The sequence below is a fragment of the Spea bombifrons genome, chromosome 5 (assembly GCF_027358695.1).
Source record: "Spea bombifrons isolate aSpeBom1 chromosome 5, aSpeBom1.2.pri, whole genome shotgun sequence".
Taxonomy (NCBI): Eukaryota; Metazoa; Chordata; class Amphibia; order Anura; family Pelobatidae; genus Spea; species Spea bombifrons.
Window position 1 is genome coordinate 87,643,018 of NC_071091.1, and position 7,625 is coordinate 87,650,642.

The following is a 7,625-nucleotide window of genomic DNA, read 5'->3' on the forward strand; positions in this document are numbered from 1 at the left end:
ATGTGTTACTGTGGGTCTCTGGATGAGTGTGTTAGAGTCTCTGTGTGTCTATGTGTTAGTGAGTGTCTGGGTTTGTGTGTGTTAGTCTGGGTATCTGTGTGTCTGGATATGTTAGTGTGTGGGTGTGTGTCTGGGTTTATGTGTGTTAGTGTTTGAGCATCCATGTGTGTGTTAGTGTGAATGCCTATGTGCATGTGTTAGTGTGAATGGGCATATGTTAATGTTGGCTGCTGTAGTGTACATTAATTTTGGTTATCAATGAGAAATAGAAGAGTGAAAAGAGTTTTATGTAAAGAATACATCAATTTGAAAAATTACCCTGGATTGATCTACTATAGAACTCAGTCATCTTCTACGGTCTTGGACTTTGGAACCAGCTTGTTAAAATTAATGTATAAATGTCGTAACTAGCTAATAGCAAAGACGTGTTGCCCGGTAGAATTTCAGGATCAGGTTGCTTTATTTTGCCAGCATGGGTTCTCAATTTACATGAAAGCATTTTCTGGGCTGTCTACGTGTTTTCCATTGTTGTTGTGTTGATGAGAGCTCGTAGAAGGGCGAGGGAATGCGTCACAACCTCTGAACAATCTTTATAACTAACCAACAATGAAAAATTAGGTTTTGTACCATTTTGGTCCAGGGGTATAGTTGTCAGCTCCTGGTGTTGCCGAAAGTACAATTTGAACATTTTGTTTAAGAGGCCATATAATTATTTGATGAGTTTGCCAACATTAAACAAAAGGGTAATGAAAGGTATGTGCAATTTCCTACTTATCAGAGATTACGGAATAGGACAACCACTAGCACCATAACATGTTGATACCTAAAAAGAACATTAAAGAAGCTGTGTAGGGGTGACTTAGGCTGCTATTAGTCAACAACCCTCAAAACTTGAAAATGTAGGTGCTTGTCAGTGGAATATTATTATATTATTAAAAAAAATAAAATCCATAGTAACGCAGTGATGTCATAAAACATGATGAGCATCACAATATTTTTATTATATACTCTTAATTTGAGAAACTTTATATTCCTATCTCCAGATGGGGGACCATAATGATTTTACAGATTTCTGGTCAAATCTAATTTCCAGAAGTGCTGCTAAAATGGTAAATGTTTTTACAATAAAAATTATCAGAATATCAGAAAAAATCAGAAGAATTTTTCAGGATACAAACATATCAGGAAACTTGTCAGTTAACTGACTTGAGACTCTGATACAAGGGCCACAGTGCATGAGGCCAAGGCGTAAGTCAGAATCCTGTAACTAAGCATGAGGTCATGACAGGAAGTATGTTACAAAACCATAGACAACCCAAGAGCCAATAACCAGAAGTTGATTCAACTGCTAAGCAATGAGTCAAATGACTAAGTTTGAATGCTATGAGTAACAACAGACCCCTTGACTACATCTGTCTGTTAATCATGTCTTAATGCAATGTACAGTTTTGAAATAGTACGCCTCAATTATGATATGAATGAGTTTTCTGACTAAAGGAGTGTGTCTGGATAAGCACATAGACATTCTCATCGTTTAGGTGTTACAAAACAATCTTGTCTCAGTAGAAACAATGCTATCCCTAAAGTGACTATATCATAAGTGGCTTTTGAAACATGTCCGGTCTCACAATGCATTGTCATTAAGGGGTTAACATTGATATTATTATTATATTTATTATTATAATGGTTAGAAATTGTTTACTATAGTACAGTAAGTCCAGGTAATATGGTTTGGTTATACATCCACATTTTGGTCCACGAAACCATTCTTCATATTCAGTTTCAAAATAGCATTCATAAGATCACGCTTTGAGTTTACCAGAAAGGGAGAATCGCCACAATGTCTTGCTGCTGAGACACGCTAACTGGTGCAAGGTTTCTATGCGGCATATACCGTATTTGCTCGATTATAAGACGAGGTTTTTTTCAGAGCAAATGCTCTGAAAAATACCCCTCGTCTTCTAATCGGGGTCGTCTTCTAATCAGACCTCAAATAGAGGTCTGATTAGGAGACTGAGATCCAGATCCCCCGCACCGCTGCAGGGGACCTGGATCCTCCTGTCTCACCCGACCCCCCCCCCCATCATACACACACTTACCGGTGCTTCCTTGCTTCCTCTGTGTTGCCGGGGCAGCGGGTTGACGTCTACACGATCCGCGTAGACAACGTCCGCTGCAGCCGGAAGGAGGTGTGGCTAGCAGCGGGGTTGTCTGCGTCCGTCGCATAGACCTTCCCCGACTGTCAGAGATCAGAGAGCTGATCTCTGACAGCCGGGGAAAGTATACGCGACGGACGCATACAAACCCCCGCTGCTAGCCACACCTCCTTCCGGCTGCAGCAGAAGGCGACGTCAACCCGCTGCCCCGGCTGGAAGCACCGGTAAGAGAGGGGGGAGAGCGGGGGAAGGGGGATGAGAGAGTGTGTGTGTGTGTGTGTTAGTTAAATGGGGGTATAGGGTGTGTGTGTGTGTTAAATGGGGGCATAGGGCATTTCTGGAGTGGCGTTAAGGGGGCATTTAATAGTGCACTCTGCCTCCTGAAATGCCTTATACCTCCCTATATGCCACTCTGCCCCATAATATGACTTTTAACCCCCTAAATGGCAGAGTGGCATATAGGGGTATAAGGCATTTCTGTAGGCAGAGTGCTCTATACAATGCCTTTTAACTCCCTTAATGCCACTATGCCTCCTGGAATGCCTTATACCTCCCTATATGCCACTCTGCCCCATAATATGCATTTTAACCCCCTAAATGCCAGAATGGGATATAGGGGTATAAGGCATTTCTGGAGGCAGAGTGGCACATAGGGGGTCAAAAGGCATACCATGGGGCACAGTGGCATATAGAGGGTTAAAAGGCATATCATGGGCCACAGTGCCATATTGGAGTGGCAAGCCTGGGGGCAGATGTGCGTAACAGGGGGGCAGGTTGGAAAATACAAGAAATAAAAACAAAAAAAATCTTTTTCTCAATCATAGCTTTTATTAAAAAAAATAGTTTACATGAATTAACATTTACTGGGAAAACTTTTTTCCTTTGGGGTCGTCTTATATTCAGGCTTTTTCTTTTTTTCTTAAGTTAATATTCAGATTTTGGGGGGTCGTCTTATAATCAGGGTCGTCTTATAATCGAGCAAATACGGTATTTACCCGCCGGTCGTCTGTTGTGCTGTCCCAACAGAAAGGCAGAGAAGCCTGTGGCGTGCAGCAGGAGAGTGCACGTGACACCCAGCAAGTGGCGTTTAAAAATCCGGAACTGCTATGCGGGGGCACCCAGGTGTGGTCCTGTGTATCTGGTGTACTGATCCCTGAACATTCTCTGCCTAGTGATTTTGTACCTTACTATCCTAATCTGTGTACCATACCTGGCCTGTCTGACTGCCTGCTTCGTGTATCGACATTGGCTTGCCTGGCTACCTGCTTAGTGTAACAAACCCGGCTCTGTCTGACTATCTTTTCTGTACATGTACCTGCTCAGGGGATCTACCTGCAGTTTTACCTATACAGATATCCTGATATTTCTACTCTACTCAGTGCCTATTTATACCTGCCTATACCAGAACTTTCACACAGTTGGGGTCAACAAAGTCCCTGTCATCTTATGTTGAGGCTCAAACCCTTGCTAGGTCAGAGAATTTCCACGGTAAATGCTCCTTTGTGATGGCAGACGTGACATACAGTAATATCCACTAACACACATATACTCTAAATACTCTAAATACAGTAAATACTAACACACACTCATGCTAACACTACAGACTGCCATACACACATTACAATACCATATGCTGACCCTCACTCTACTACCTTTCATTTACTCAACACACACTCTTCCTCTCCCATTTTCAGTGCAGCTTACACTCTCTGTGGGAGCTGCCATTCTTTTTCTGCAGCGTCCCTTAATGCCCCAGCCCACATTACAGACCTGTAGACAGATTGAAGGGGGTCAAGCCTGCCATTTGAATTAAACTTAGAACCATACAGATATAAGAAGGTTCTCAGTCTTGCCTGCATGTTGCTTGTCTTTTACTACAGTTACCCGCCTGCTCTCCAGAACAGTTTACCACCTGCAGCCACTTAGTATTAATGACCTGCACCTGTCACCTGATAAGTAGACGATTTAAACATGTCTCTGGCCTATAAAACAACTTTTCAAACTTTTGTTCTTTATAAATATACCAGATTATGCCATTCTTTACCATAAACTTGTAGCAGGGGGGCAACTCACATCTTTATTGGGGAGACTAGATGGGCTGAATGGTTCTTACTTCTGACACATTCTATGTTTTTATATTGAAAAAGCCGTCCCTGGACCCTTCTTGATTGTCAAATTACCACCCTATAGCTCTACTTCCTTTCACCTCCACAGCTTATATATACCTAACCAATAGCCTTGTGCATGGGGACCAAAATAATTTCAAACAAATGTTTTGATGCGCTTTTGGCTCATTCGTTTATGGACAACAAATTTTGTTTCCTGCCTTTTGAGTGGGACGATATTGGGGGGAATTTGTATTCAGAAATAAAATTTGTTACCAAAATAAAATCTCTCTCTCTGTCCCCAGTCCGGTCTGTGCACCCTCCCCCTGCCTTGTATCTGCCCCTCCATCTGCTCACTTACCTTTACTGTTTTCTTATCTCCTCTGATCTCTTTGCAGATGCAGAGACCATGCTGAAAGGAAGCGGGAGGAGGGGGTCAGCATGTAACACTGTGTCCTGCTGCATAGAAAAAAGAGACAGGAGAAAGCGTGTAGAGTATAATCCTTGCTTGTCTGTAGAGGTAAATTAATCACTGAAATGATTAATTGTCATTTGCATATTAATTATGGAGATTTTTACTCTTTTTTTTACTCTAAGATTTTTACTCTTATTTAATGTAATGTCTCACTTAATATAAGGAAGACTTACTTTAATAAGAGGGTGATGGAACAGTCACCCAGCAAAATAAGGTCCTCAGAATCTCTTAAGATCTGTATTTTTCTCTTTCTCATCTTACACATCTCCAATATAAGTCGGTGTTTTGGTTTAGATTTTAAAAGATATTATTGAAAGCCTAATTTTGGAGCGATCTGAAATCACTTTTTCAGTATAGATATTTCTGGCATTGCCTCTATAGCCTTTTTTCTTTTGCTGTAGGTAATCTTTTGCATATCCTTGATTGTTTCCTGTGGAGTTTGCATTTGCTAACACTTAATAAGAAGCACCTGTAAGATTTATTGGGCTCTGAATGGTTAACCACAATATCTGGTAATGCTGCCAAAATGCTAATCATAGCTTGTTTAAGCCAGTATGACACCAGATAAAGCAACATCTTATAATTGCAGGCAAAAATGTGTAAGAGGGAGAGATGACTCATCTATAGCAAGCAAACAAATCTACAAAACGTAATTTTTGTTTGTTTTGTTCGGTCCCGCCTCATTATCGGAGATTCATACAAATGTTAGACACTGGCGATTTTTCATTAATGCACAATGCATCCGAATGCACAAGTCTACTAACCAACTGCTGACTTTCTACTGGGACGCACTCTTGTTAAAGCGACCAATGATTTACTAACAGCTAAATCTAAGGGTCGCCACATTCTATTTTTCAGGCTGTTGACCACCCTCTACAGCCTTTGCAATCTTGGTCTCCACTCTCCATGACAATTTTCTTGGTTTTCACTTAACATGTATGATTTCACTGTCCCCTTTTCCAGTAATTCATCCTCTCACTTTCCTCTCTTGGTCTCTTTTTCAGTTCTAGGACCCTTTATATTCATATTGTAATTTCCTAATTTGATTTACAGTAACACTGGTATAGTGATGTCATTCAGATCTGACTTACTTCCCTTGATCCTCTCCTCTTATTGCCTCATCTCTTTATCCTACCTAACGTTTGCAGGATTTCTAAAACTCAAGTGATAGGAATTTTCCCTCACTCTCTTTCAAGGTCTAATAGTGCAACCATCATCACCACCCCTCATGCTGTCATGGAGCCACTACGCATCTCCTCTCCTCCCCTGCTTGCTGACACGGAAGCGAGCAGGGTTTCCTTGACAACGTGTCCTCTGCGTTGCTGACGGAGGCCGGTAAGGAGAGGAACGCAATCCAGCGTTACTATGGCACGCGTCTCTTGCGGAGACATCACAGTGGTGCCAAATTCACAGCTTATTTAAACCCTGACCTCCCTATATCCTTTGCTCGGGTATCGACAGGGTTTCCCCCATAATCTAAACATTTGTTTGGAGTTTTGACTACCCGTGTACCAGATCCGTTTCTGTGATTTTGACCAGTGATTCTTGCAGCCTGCCTCGACCTCTGCTTACATTGCCTTTGGATTTAACCCTTTGTTACCTCGCCTGACTTCTAAGTGTTCGTTTTTTTCCTGTCAAAAAGGACCACCTGGTTCCCCGGCAAGCCATGACACATGCTTGTAGCCTCTGTGTCATCATTGACATCTTATAATTCACCACTCCGTCTTTTTCCTAAAACTACTACAAATACCGTAATGTATTATTCATACATTGCTTGTATTTGCCTCCTTATAACAAAATATGCCACTAAAGCTCATGTTTGTGTACTCATTATTTCCTATCTTGACTACTACAACTATGTCTTAGATGATCTCACTAATACCTTCTTGATCCCTTACAATCTATGAATGCAGCAGCCAGGCTCATTTTTCTTACTGATAACACTTCTCCCGCCAGTTAGTCTCTTCACTGTCTGCCTATACACTTTTAAATTAAATGGAAAATATACACCTACTCTCCCCCCGCATACAATGATCATCACCTGTTCTCTGCTAGCATCTCTACCTCTCATGTTGGTGTACAAGAGGTCTTAAGGACTGCCACTGTACTTTGCAATGTCCCACTCACTGCTTGCCCTCCTCCCACCTACCACTGCCTCAACTTTCCTAGCCAAAATCTTGTTCTCCCACCATATCCTCTTAAAGTAACATTGTAGATAAGTTTAGCAATATTATTTATTGAAACAATGTGTATACAGAGATACAGTCCACCTCAAACATTTGCACACTGTTGTGTAAAATATCACAACCTACTTTAGATTGTAAGGCCATTTTTGTTTCTATTAAGTGTTATGTGATGTAAGTCCTACTTGGTACGTCCTGCTTAAGTGTTATACAATGCTGTGAAATATGATGGCGTTATACAGGGGTAAGCCTAGTGTATACTGGGTGCAGTCATTCTTTAGCACCTACCCAGGCACCTGCCCCCCGCATGTAACTAACACACACACACATACGAACACACAAACTCACTCTAACACGTTACATGACTCTGCTGCTTCCCCGCTACTAGGGTGCCAGTGTGCATGTACTCACCTTAGCATGTCCCTGGGGCTATCCTAAAAACATAACCATTGTAATCATTAAGAAGGGGCAACATTGTAGTCATCTCCTGAAAGAAGAGCTGAGCCTGTATAATGCATGGATAAGTCACTTCAAAACTCCTTTTTTATTTTATTATAACCACTTTACTTGTAAATAAAAATACATCTAAGAATGGTGATTTATTTAGAGAGAAAACAATGCCTCTGTGTGGCAAAATCTGGAAGTACATTTGTGGTTGGTCATGTCATGAAAAAACCATATTTTTAAATAGCAGTGGGTTAATTGG